We start from the raw sequence: 14,109 nt of genomic DNA on the forward strand, positions 1-14,109 counted from the left end.
CCTCTTGTTGTGGTCCGTTTGTCGATGTACTCAGGTTTGTTTGTATTTTTTTATGAGTTTTAACATTTTCATTATATGATCTTTGTATTATCTCGAGCGATTAATTATTGTTTCAGTGATTATAAGAAAATATAATTATATATTTAATTTACGAACTTCATTATAATTTTAAATATTTTTTTTTAATAAAACTAGCAGCTCTGTTTACATTAAAAAAACTGATATAAATATCTCACCAAAATGCACTTAATTTCATTGTGCAACCCAAGATATATTCGTAGTCCATAAATAAGTACATGAATTAAGCAATAATGAGCAAACAAGAACCAGTCAGGTAATGAAACCACCAATATGTCATACAGATAGTATGTATACAAATTTAAGCATGTATTACTTACACATGTTTTGAACAACCAATGGTAGCATGCGAAAGAAACGACTACAATGGCCAGGCTCCGGCCTTCTCTCATAAACTATGGAGGGAGTTGAGCAGAAATTAGAATGTGATTAGATCTTTTGGTCCTTGCTGCTTCTTTGAATCTTGGCCCCCTTCGGATGATCCTCCACCTTTCTTACCGAAAATCATCTCGTCGAGATCATCCATCATGTCTTCGTTGCTTCCACTGTGAGTCCCATGTCTTGTAACTGCTGGTTTTCTAATCAAGGCATCTCTCTCGCGTGACGGGGTGAGTCGTCAGGCTCGATGGCCACAGGAATCATAGCAGGTTCTGGCTCATGACGAACTGATGACGGCTTCTTCAGTTCTTCATACTTCGAGAGGGCTTTCTGGATCTCATCGTTCACATTCAAAGCTTCAAAAAGCAGGGCCTCATTTTCACCAGCAGTATCAATGATTTTAGAACAGTGGATTGGGACTGTCGACATTGCCGGACAAGTGTGGTTGTCAAATCATCCTGCCAACAAAGTAATGAAAATAATAGCCGATTCAACCAGTAAATAAGGCATTAAAAGAAAACCCTTGAACTAGACAGCTGCTCCACTTTACAACTTCCATCTTTGTTTTCTTTTCCAAGCAAGGACAGACCAGACCGTCTACCGTAATGTAAAAATTATGTTAAATTTAATTCGCCGATATCAACCATCACCACAAAGCATCTCTTTCAATATACACTCTTCTAGCGGAGCATACAAAACAAGTCTTAGACATTCACTTTAATCTCCAAGTAAAAACTTGGTATTGTTAGAGCGATCTGAATTCTCACCGATATTCATCGTTGAAGGTAATGTCGTGAAAAGCTTGAAAAACTCTAAAACGAGAGTAATTACTCCATTAAAAATGAAGCCATATGCAAATTTATTGACAAACAAGATCTTTTTGCACATTAAAGGTTCACTGCATGCAACAATGTTCTAAACATTCATTGATATAGATAGACAAAACACATTATTGACTCATACAACCAAGACTTGGATTTTTAGGGTTTGTTACTTGGCACCATAGAAGGGAAGTATACTTCACTGGTCATTTTCATGAGTAGAAACCAAGTGCAATAAAAGACAATAATACCTCAAGAGCATCTTGTTGCGGTGAGGATGATAACACAGTTGAAAGAAGCTCGACACTGTTTCTTGCTACATCAAATGCTTCTTTAGTTTGTTCGGAGGTAAAGGTTTGGAGAGGAGCATCATGCTGAAGCTGCATGTCTTGTTGAAACTGATTTGCAAGACTAGCATCCACTTCTTCTGCAGAAACTGAACGAGCGGGAGTAAAGATAGGTGCCAAGCTCTCGTTGTCACGACCGGGAAACCGGATACCCCTTGATTTTAAGCTCTACAACAGAGAAAAGGATTATTCGAGAAATCTCAAAAGTCATTACAAGATTAAGACATGGGTTCATCTTAGTAGCAACATCACACCACATGTTTGAAGTGCATACCTAATCCTATTGCAATGCAAAGCACAAATAATCCAAGTGAAGTTCATGTACCCGAGACATTAGTCAAGAATTCAGTTGTTAGAGAAAGCTTATATGTAGACTTTCTAAATTGATCTTATGATTGGAATGAACTGAACCAAACAAAGAAGTTAAAACATCTAGGTCCTTTTTATTGAAAATTTTCATGTCCCGTGATTTTGAGGATTTGTAATTTACATCAACCACAATTCCAAGACTGAAAGAGCTACTGAAGAAATAAATTTCACAAATTGAACTAAAGCTAGCCAACTTTCAATCAGGAACACATCTGGAAAACTAACAAACAAAATTAAATAATCAAATTTCTGCAACTTGTTTCAACAACTGCAGAAAACAATATGAAAAATATGCAATTACCTTGTAAGTCTCTTCATAAACAGGCAAATAGCGGAGCTCACTGGTTGACTCCCCCCATGATTCAATAAGCATCAAAGCCTTGTTCTTATTATTAACAACAGTTGTGGATCATCAATAAGCTTAACCATCTCATCGAGAACCCTCTCAGCTGCGACCTCGGAAAATGCCTTCTCACAATTCTTGACACAAGTTTCAAGCAACACCAAGGACAAGTACTGAACCCTAGGGTTCTTAAGCATCATTCTCCGCTTTATGCCACGAATCAATTCAACACTGCTAATTTTTTCATGGGTGATCATGTCACAGATATCGAGATTCAGGGCCCAATCAGGCTCATCAAGGGCCTCTGAAGTGGCATCGTCGACAAGCTTATCAGCAGGGTTTGGGCCTTGGAAGAGCTCCTTCACCTTAAAGCTCATTGAGCTCATGCCAGCACTCATCTTTCTGCCGACCTCAGCTCCTTCCGTCTTGAGGAGTTCACCAAAGGCAGTAACTTTGTCCATCAAATTCTTGTCCATTTCACCAAACCTTCAAAACAACAAATCTGTATCATTGAACAAACATCCGAGAAAAATGGAAAAGTGCAAAGAAATAGTGCCTAAATGCATTCATCCTAGGGTTAGTATCTTTAACATAAAAGTTCCCAGTAAACTTCCATGGAAAATATAAACTTCTAAAGCCTCAAAATTACATGAACGTTATAAAATAATCAAACAGGAATATATATGATTTCCCACATCAACGTTAATTAGAACAATCAATATTCAATAGTTTTTTTTTATAACTTTCATCCCTAGTAAGTACCAGCAGAACTTAATTCAAATCTAAGATTCTATGTGAATAATTTTCAACATCATCAAAATACTTCAAATCCAAAAATGACAGAAACCCTAATTCCCAAATCTTCAGGGAAAAATCATTATCAAAATATTAACTTCAAACCCTCCAAGATTGAAGAAGTTACTGATTAAAGAAATAAAAGAATAAATACCTAATTTAAAGCAAACAACTCAAGTATTTAAAAGTAAATATCAACTTCTCTCTTTCTATTTTAGCAGAAATTACAGAATACAAATACAAGTGCATTGGCACATAATTTTATATATATATAACTTCCAAACCTTTAAAATCTTATCAAAACTAGGGCAAGATTACCATAAAACTGGCTAAAGGGCTTGCTTAACTACTAAGAATTATAAATAAAAAAATGACAAAAAAGCAGTTTCACTAAGTCAACTTCTGGGTCAGCTAAACCCTAGATTCTAGATACTTCAAATTCAAAATCAGAAAAACGGTAATCATTAATTATACAAGAAAGGGTAAGCACAGGAAGATTTGGTGCAAACGAAAAATAAAAGAAGAGAAGAGACGATTAATTTCCTTACCTATGAAAATTGAAATCAAACTGTAAAGTTAAGAGTTTTTGATCTTTCGGAGTTTTCAGACTCGGTCTCTCTAAGACAATTTTTTTTAAATTCTTTTTCGTTTTTTAATAAATAATAATAAATATTGCGTATATGTGAAGGTTATTGCCGTAACCCCAGTTGTCAATTGAAATAAAAAAAAAGTAAGTAAACGACACCGTATCATTCATTAATGTAGCATCTTAGCTTCCTCTCTCTCTCTCTTTATATGTTTTTCTATTCATAGGGTAGGATATTAGCGATTTAGGGTGTATTTATTCAATATTTAAAATAATTTGACTATTTTTATGTCGGTTATAAATTAAAGGAATCATTAAGATGTTAATCAAATGACTATCCAACTTAATTGGTAGAGTACAAGGTTCTTAATTTTTGGATTGTGGGATCGAATCCCACAGATGACATTTCATAATTCTGCTCTCAACCTGACGTTGGGGGCATACTACTATCTTACCTCCCCTTACTCCCATTACATATGGGAATAAGGGTTAACTAATTTTTTATTATTAAGATGTTAATCAAATCTTAATTAAATTTCCTGTATCTCATGCTGAGAGGTTGGGTGGTCCAAATCCGACGCAAGCTTTTATGTCACAATAAAAGAATTCAGTAACAAATACTCATCTTCAACTATAGTGTTATCAGACACTGCACTTTTATAGAAGCATTTTTCTATCATTGCCGTATATAATGACAGAAAAATATCTCAAAAGTATATAACTAGTTCTCAAGTATAGCAGGCAAGTGAATCCCTTAGGCAAAGGTTTTTTTTAATGGGATTTGTCTATCGGCTAATATGGTTGAGAAACAACATACGCGTGTACCATTTTTAATGCTTCTTTGGATAGCCATTTAGAATGTTATTAGTACAAATTAAGCACAAAATAGCTCCTTTTAACAACAAATAGTCTCTCTTTCAACGCAAACTTTTCTTGCCGGCATCATAGATCATCATCAACCTCTGCAGACTGCAATAAAAAAAACCCCATAAATATCGGTAGCCCAAAGATAATAAAAAACAATCTCAGCGAGCTACTTCTGTTACGTTCACAGTAAAAGATGTGTAGAGCTATCAAATGTTAAAACAAATGAACATTTTCTTTTGATATACTGATTTGGGATTGTATTATGTTCGTAAGGACTACACTAATTATCAACAACGGTAAACAGTTGGCTGAAAATTTTACCTCGTTATAGCATGAAATACGCATGTAAACAACTCGAGGGATACAGGGATATCACCCTGTCTGGTTATCTGATGAAAGAAGGTCTATTTGCTTGGTAAGACGGTTCATATGCTGAATCCCATCCCACCTATTCTCTTGCCCTACCGGTGGTGCTTCTTGTTCCCGGTTTGCACCGTTCTCCAGTGAACTCGAACTAATTTCATCAGTGTCCCCAGTGAGAAGGCTTGTTGCAAGAAACTGCTCCCAGAAAACATCGTTAATTGCTGGAAGTTTAGGGGTTCCATCCAGCAAGATGTCCATATCATTATTGGCAGGAAAGTCATCAATTTCTACAGGCATTGTACCATCCAATACGTCTGATATTGGATCGAAATACGCTTCATTGCCTCCCTCAGGACCTGCCAAATTTCTATCGGTAAGTCCAACAGTATTATCAGGCACAAACCCTTGCATTTAAGAAACATTAGGAAAATCTAAATGTTGGGTGATTTATGCTCATGTGACTGAGAAATTTGATCCACTTTAGTAAGCTCAGTAATTAAATGAGCAGTAGTTGACAGACAAGTGACGGGAAATCTGATTCCACTTGCAGATAAGACTGCGCAGAAGGTGGTTGAACTTCTGAAAGTGTTACACCTGAAATCTGACTACACGAGCTTCGGCAGTCCGATGCATTTGAAGGATGTACACCATCAATCATGAAAGCACCTGTGTTATTTATTGAGGGTTCTAGTCTAGGTGATGTATTCATCTTCAGTATCTGGTGAAGCATTGCCTTTGCCGCCTCATTCAGTGACGGCTGGAACTTTACAATCTGCCCATTAGGAGATACGGCACCATTTGCACCATCTGAATTTTCTTCATCCTCACTGGGGACTCTCCTCTTTTTGTTTGCTCCAGTAATGTTCCTGTTGCTTTGATTTTGATGCTGTACAAGCTGACTTAAGAAGCTCGGACTTTGCATGGCCTTAGCGAGAAAAGACATCATTTGCTGATGTCTCTGCTCCATCACCTGTACACGTTGACCAACAGTTTGCAACTGGTTATCTGTTGCTTGCTGTTGCTGCCTCAACCTAACAAGTTCTTGCATGAGTACGTTCTTGTCTCTCTTAAGTCTTTCAACCTCCTCTTCAAGCCCAAACTTCCCAACCTCAATGCAAGCTCCAACAGATGAGTTCTGAACTTGAGGTGGCTGATTACTCTGGACATTAGCAGATTTCCGCCTGCTGATAGTTTTCAAGAGATGTTTTTGACCTCGTAGGAACCCCTCATTGGCAAATTCCCAGCGGTCGGGGTCAACTTTCCTAAAGCCCTAAAGGGGAAAAAAGTATGATAATCAACGACACGAATTATAGTATATACCTGCCTAACTGAAGTTAGCAAACCCACAGATGAGTAAAGCAAGATTGATGTTTAATATCTAATTGAATCACACATCATCTGTCTTTGTTGAACCCGAATGCCTCACCACAATCAATTAGTAATTAAATGCATATACTTAAACCTGCAGATAACAAACACAATTACAATTTGATGAGTTCTTCAGCCCAAAAAGAAAAAGAAAAAGAAAAGGAAAATAAGTCAGTCTCTATCGCCAACCCTCTCAATGAATAACATTTTAAATTACAATCAGTGCAGCAGCCTAGAAATACTGTTCTCTCCATCATGCCTCTGTTCACTTGGCTAAAAATGTCATTTCAAAATGTCAAAAGAACGTAAAAATATATCAATATGGGAAAAGGTAACATGAGAAATGCAGAATAAAAGTTTCGGTATAGCTAATCCTTTGAGTTCATTATCTTACTAAGGAAATCTTCAAGACAAAATGTTTGCTTGTGAAGCTCTTATTCTTCAAGTAAACACGTGTAGTTAGATGAAACATGAAAGAACGAAGAAAAAAGAACCCAAATCGAACAATATAACACAGATTGTAAAATACATCGACAGAGTTTATAGCATTTTGAATTTAAAATAACAACAAAGACATGTAGAATTTATTTTCTAAACATGATATTGGTACATAACACACATGAACACCAAGCTAGATATCTCAGCTGATATCAAAGCAAAAAGAGGGGGGAAACCAAGGATGGCAATCAGGCCAGTCCCTGAGCCTGGGCAAGAGGGACACTTGCCCAGTAAATTCACATATAATTGAAAAAAGATAAACCATGACTTCCGCCTCTTCTTCATTGGATGTCACTTCGTAAATCCTCGTTAATTCGCCCAGTTCGAACCTCTCCGATGCTTCTTCTGCCTCTATCACATGTAGAATTATTTCTGCTACTTTGGCTAATAAATCCGTCACTCCTACTTGGATTGTGGATTCTGGTGCAAGTGATCATATGACAGGTGATCTTCGGCTCTTTCACACTTTTCATGCCGACTCGTCTATCTCTCATATTCGAACAGCGGATGGTTCTCTTTCTGGTGTTGCCGGTCATGGGTTTATTCAAGTAAATCCGAACATTTTTTATCTCATGTTCTTTATGTTCCCAATCTCACTTGCAATCTTATCTATTAGTAAGTTTTCTGCCGATTTATGATGTACCACGAAATTTAACTCTGATTTTTGTGAATTTCAAAATTCGAGCTCGAGGAAAGTGATTGGTAGTGCTAGACTTTGTAAGGGTCTTTACTTGTTTCCAGCAACTTTATTTTCTCAACCACCTGCTTCTTTCAATGTTATACAACAATTTCCTTTACTTAAACCTTCAACTGATGTTATATTATTGCACTTTTGTTTAAGACATCCTAGTTTCTTTTATCTTGCAAAGTTGTTTCCACATTTGTTTGTCAATTAAAGTCCTAAATTTTTTTCTTGTAATATTTGCTCACTTGCTAAACAAACTAAGAGTGTTTATCTACCTTCTCCGTATGAATCGTCTAAACCATTTACCATGATTCACAATGATATTTGGGGACCATCCTGGGTCGCATCTTTACATGGGTTTCGGCAGTTTATTTCATTTATTGATGATCACACTCATACTACCTGAACCTTTCTCATGAAAATTAAATCTGAAGCTTATGAAATATTTAAATGGTTCCATAAGATGGTTGAAACTCAATTTCACTGTTCTATTCAAATGTTTCATTCTGACAATGGTAGCGAGTATTTTGCCAATGTTTTGGGTTCTTTCTTTCAGGAAACTGAGATTATTCATCTTACTTCGTGTGTCAATTCTCCTCAACAAAATGGGATTGCTAAGCCAAAAAACAGACGTCTTCTTGAGGTTACTCGGTCTCTTTTTTTTTCCCACAAATGTTCCTAACTATTTTTGGGGTGCCCTTTTAACTGCCACTTATTTGATTAATCTTCTCCCTAGAAAACCGTTACAATTTAAGTGTCCGAGAGATGTTTTTCTTTAATTTTTTCCCAATTTTAAACCGATGAATTCATTGTTATCCCTTAGAGTTTTTGGTTGTACTGTGCTTGTTCATAACAATGTTCCTTTCAGATCCAAATTAGATCCTCGAGCATTTCGGTGTGTGTTTTTGGGTTATTCTTTGACTCAAAAGGGCTTTCGATGTTATTGTCCTCATACAAAGAAATTCTTTATTACCATGGACGTTACTTTCTCTGAAAAAACACATTTTCCCCTTAAAACTGCTATTCAGGAGAGTCATATAATGAATATTAGTTTGTTAACTCACAACAATTGTCACTTAATTTGCAGTCAGCTCCTTTTAACCAACCAGCATCGCCAAACCAATCAAACCAGTCGAATCAACCTACAAAATCGCTCCAGCCAGACCAAACAGCACTACCGAGCCCAAAAAAATTATCCTTGCCAAACTAGCCCATTGAAACATACTTACCTCAGCATGATCAACATATCACTTCGCCTTAAATACCTCAATCCGAATTGCTGATTTACAAGAGATGACAAAGACCAATTTCTAAATAAATCCCTGAACCTAATCCCGAGTCTCCCACATCATGGACACTGTCATGAACCGAAACCGAATGAGAATCATTTGGAGAATGAAGGAGGTAATTAGAGTTCTTCCACTGAATTAAATGCTTTAATGATAATGACTTGTCGATTGCTCAAAGGAAAGGAGTAAGAAAATGCAAAAATTATCCAATTGATAGATTTGTTACATATGTAAAGCTAACGCCTTGTTTTAAGAACTTTACAGCCAATGTAGATAGCATTATTGTTCCAGATACGGTGGAAGAAGCATTGAAAGTCCTAAGTGGAAAAAGGCAGTAGAAGAGGAATTAAAGGCACTGAAAAACAACAATACTTGGACTATAGTTGATCTTCCGAAAGATAAAAAATTAGTCGACTGCAAATGGGTATTCACGGTAAAATACAAAGCTGATGGTAGCATTGAAAGATATAAGGCGAGATTAGTGGCGAAAGGATTTACTCAATCTTTTGGAGTTGATTATTGCTCCAGTAGAAAACTAAACAATGTGAGAGTGTTACTATCATTAGCAATCAATGAGAATCGGGTATTTCATTAGTTGGACATCAAAAATGCATTTTTAAACGGAAACTTGGAGGAGGAAGTATATATGCGAATTTCACCTGGTGTGAAGAGTAATACAGGAAAAGCATGTAGATTACTAAAGTCCTTGTATGGACTTAAGCAAGCCTGGTTTGACAGATTTACAAAGGTGATTATTCATGATGGTTACGAGCAATGTTAATCGGATCACACTTTATTTGTCAAAACAGCTTCGAACAACAAAAAAACAATTTTGATTGTCTATGTGGATGATATCATTCTAACATATGATGATTGTATGGAGATATAAAGACTGAAAAAGCTACTAGCAAAGGAGTTCAAAACCAAAGACTTGAGAACTTTATGATATTTCTTAGGCATGGAGGTTGCAAGGTCAAAAGAAAGAATAGTGATCAATCAAAGAAAATATATCATTGATCTATCAGAAACTGGAATGAAGGGATGTAAGCCGACATAACACCCATGGAAGCAAATCTTAAGCTAAGGAGAGAAGAACTGGGAAGTCCCGTGACCAAAGAACAGTATCAAAGGCTAGTAGGTAAACTAATTTATTTATCACTTACTAGACCTGATATTGCGTTCCCTGTCAGTATAGTGAGTTAATAAATGAATGATCTGAGAGAAAAACATTTAGAGGTTGTGAACAAAATTCTAAGATACTTGAAAATGACACCAGAACATGGGTTAATTTTCAAAAAGAGTGATGATAGAACGGTAAGAATTTTTTCGGATTCAAGCTGGGCAGGTGAATTAATGGATAGGAGATCTACAACTGCTTTTTGTTCATTTGTTTGGGGAAATCTGGTTACTTGGAATTTGCGAAGGAATTTGGCTTCAAAGACTGTTAACTGATCTGGGGTTAATGTTTTGAACTTCAAAGTGACAGTAAATCTACAATATGTATTGCAAAGACTATAGTTCAGCATGACCGAACGAAGCATGTGGAGATCAACAGACATTTCATCTCTAAAAAGGTGAATGGTGGATCGGTGAAGTTCAATTATGTTTCAACGAATAATCAGTTAGCAGATATTCTCACCAAGGCACTTCCAAGAATTACCTTTGATAAGATTACATCCAAGTTGGGTCTTTTCAACATTTACTCCCCACCTTGAGGGGGATTGTATGTTATGCGATAAGTCTTATTACTTAGTAATTTAATATAATACTAACTCTTAGAAAGTTAAATAGATAAGGATAACTACTAGGTAGTTTATTTCTAATAAAAAACTTACTCCTAACTTTTTCCTATAAAAGCAAGATGTACTTTCACCTATCAATATACGTTTAAGACTTTTCTGTTCTCCACTATGCTGATTACTCTTTAATCAACAATTATTTTATTTATGTTTTAGTAATCCAATTATTATTTTTTTCAAAATCATACTTTACGTTACATTTTTTTTGTTACCCGCCATTAAAAAATTAGCAGCGACAAGTTCGAATTGATCTCTTTGCTTCTCCCATTGCGTCTACTATTCTGCAAGATAAGGTCACTCTTAATATTGTCCCCAGAAGGTGTAATTCACTGTCCGATTTTCTAGCTAAACAGGCGGTTGGTTGAGTAGCCTGTTTGTTTTGGGCGGTTGGGGTGCCGAGGATATGGGTCTGCAGTTTCTATCTACAGGTTTTGGGTCTCTATTCAGCAGCTCTAGTGATAAGATTTGATTGACTGGGTTTTATAAGGCTGGATGGCCACTGTTGATCTATTATTGTTCCATGTCTTTCTTCTGGTTCAAAGTGGAGGTGATTTTTAGTTCTTTGTAAGGAGGTTAAGGTTGTTATGTTCATTGTCTAGGGTGCACTCATTTTCCTCTACTTAGATATAGGGAGATTTTTTAACGGGCTCTTAACAATGCAAGTTTTTTTTGTTATCAATAAAATTGTTAAAAAAATTTAATGGCAATGCTGATGTGACTTTTTAAATTATATTTTCACTTTCCACTTAATTATTTTTTTTATTATTTTTTTGACAAGATAGAGAAGGTTAAAATCTAACATGTACCCTCTTAAAAGAGGATCATATTTGTTTTGTGTGAGTAACTAGGTGGTTAAAAAAATTTCTTGTTTTCTATTTAAAATTTGATGTATTTATTAGATAATTTATTAAACGTAATGAAAAATAATTTACAAGCAAATTTATTTAGTTTTGCTTGTTCTTGTGATTTTTTATACTTGTTATTAGGAGCCTAATTTCTATATTCGCCCCATGCCACTAAAATTTCATAAACAGACATGATGGTAATAAGAATTTAAGCGAAAAAACCAAGATAAATGTTTCTCATAAAAGAAACAAGATAGATACCCGCGTCTGCAATTGCACGGGGAAGTAGTGATGTAATACTTGAGCTCGATTCGATTCCAAAAATTTAAAATTGAGTTCGACTCAACTAGAAAGCTCACGTGTTTAAAATTGTCAAGCTCGAATCGAACTCGAAATCAAAAATTGAAGCTCAACTCGACTCAAAAGCTTAAAATTTTCAAGCTCGACTCGAACTTGAAAAAACTTAAACTCGAAACATTTTCAGACTTGGCTCGATTGAAGTTCGAGCTCAAGTTTGATTTTGAACCTTAAGTACATGAAAGCCTTATATTTTATTTTTATAAAAAAAACAACATATAAATTTTAATATTACTAAAAGTTTAATAGATTATTTTTTTGATAAGAATTCGAGTCGAGTTCGAACTCGAGTAGAGTCCATTTGATTCAAGTGTTGCTCGAACTTTAATCGAGTCAAACACGAGTAACTCGCAATTTATCTTATCTCATTTATAGCCCTACCCCTACGTGGAAATAATTACCTATAAATTGCATACTGAATCTCTTAATGAAATGTCTTTCACTAAATCAAAGCATGCTATATCCACTCATTAAATCAATCAACAACAAAATCTCCATATCAGCGTCAGAAGTCAATTCTTTCAACAAAACCACAATCCAAAATTCTCAAATTTAGCAAGATAAAAAGATTTCCTTAGCTCCTTGATCCCTTGCAGCTGAAAACATTTGAGCCAAACCCCAAATCACAAGCACAAACATTCAGTTTTTAGTTTTTATATTTCACTTCAAACGTCCACATTTGTATTCCAGGGGAAATACATCTTTTCAACCAATCATCCCATTGATGATCCGAAGAAGAAAGCTAAAGAACTACTCTAATATTGTATTTCGTAAAGCCTTATACAGATTCAAGAACGGTACAACTAGCATATTAATGGATCAATTCCTTTCTATATTTCAGCAAACCGATATCACCGTTCAATAAAATCCATGTTCCATTAATTTCATCTCACACACTCACACAACAAACCAACAGTTATACTATAAGTTCATGATCCAACATCTCTATGGCTTCTAAAATTAAAAAAAAAAAAAAACAAATCAGACCCTAAAATAAAAAAAAACCAAACAATGAATTTGCAATCAGCCACAAGGAAATACATCTTAGTGGTCTTAAGCACGTCTATGTAAACCTAAAGCTAAGGCCCAACTACTCTCCAAATTAATAAAAATCGCGATATTAATCCAAAAACAAATAAGATTAAATAGGAAACAAATGAACATAAAAGAAAAAGAAAAGAAATACCCACATAAGTATTGAGCTGCCTCACAAAGCTGGAGAAATTATTGTGCTTAAAATACTTAGGCAAAAGGTCCCTCGCAAACTCCGGCACTTTCCAGACAACGAAGCTGTTGTTACTGCTACTCCACGACACGACGGAGTCGGTCGATGGGTCATCCACCATATTGACAGTTTTTCTGAGAAACGGCGGCACTGTGTTGCCGTTGGCAGCGGCCGCCGCTGATATTGGATTAGGAAGTGAATCCATTTTCAGATTCAATAATAACAAAAGCAAAAAGGGTATTTGGAAAATATTAAATTTGAAGATCAGAGAGTGAGGGCACTGGCATGGTAGTCAACCAAAAGCTAGAATTGATGAAGGACCGAATAAGAAAATTGCAGTAAAAGCAGAGGAAGGGTTTTAGGATTTTAGTGTGCTTTAGCTTTGATTACTTGCACGTGGAATGGAACAAATAAAATTAAGGCGTAATATAAAAAAAATTGTCTAAATTATAGGGTTTTTTTTTATTTAAATGTATACCGATATAAATGTTGTTATTTTAAATTTTTTAACTTTAATGCCAGTTAAAAAATTGTTAAGTAATATATGTCGCGTTTATATTTCTTTTAAAATTTTATTTTAATAAATTAAAAATACTATTAAAATATTAAATCATTTGTTCGATTGGCCAAAAGGATTTAAAGAATTTTTGGAATGGTCGACAACAGGGGCTCGAGGTCGAGTGGGTAGGCTGTTGGTGAAGACGACAATGAATGTAGATGGACAACAAATGGGGTTGGTGTTTTTTTTATTAATTTGACGTTAGTACAATACAATATATATTAAAAAATAACTCTTAATCATTTGATACACCACTGATATTTTTGATGCTAGCCTCAAGGAATAATAGAAATTCTTTTATCACCGATGTCATTTGATTCATGCAGGATTTATGCTTAAAATTAAAGATTTTGGGACTTTTTTAAGATTTTGGAGAAATTTTAGGATTTTTTGTAATTTTAAAAAAATTAGATTTTTTTTTAAAATGTATATAATAATATTTTTAATTTTTAAATAAATTTTTTAAAATTACTAGAATATGATATGTGCGACTTAACGAACCTATTTAATGGTTGTTATAGCCAATGCACTTAAAAT

At 35.1% G+C, this 14,109-nt stretch overlaps 2 pseudogenes; both read right to left on the bottom strand.

Moving 5' to 3' along the window:
* Nucleotides 1-274: 274 nt before the first annotated feature.
* Nucleotides 275-3,768, bottom strand: LOC120116124 (annotated as a pseudogene).
* Nucleotides 3,769-4,888: 1,120 nt separating this feature from the next.
* Nucleotides 4,889-13,394, bottom strand: LOC120116125 (annotated as a pseudogene).
* Nucleotides 13,395-14,109: the final 715 nt, after the last annotated feature.

This window comes from Hibiscus syriacus, unplaced genomic scaffold (genome assembly GCF_006381635.1).
Source record: "Hibiscus syriacus cultivar Baekdansim isolate YM2019G1 unplaced genomic scaffold, ASM638163v2 tig00110283_pilon, whole genome shotgun sequence".
Taxonomy (NCBI): domain Eukaryota; kingdom Viridiplantae; phylum Streptophyta; class Magnoliopsida; order Malvales; family Malvaceae; genus Hibiscus; species Hibiscus syriacus.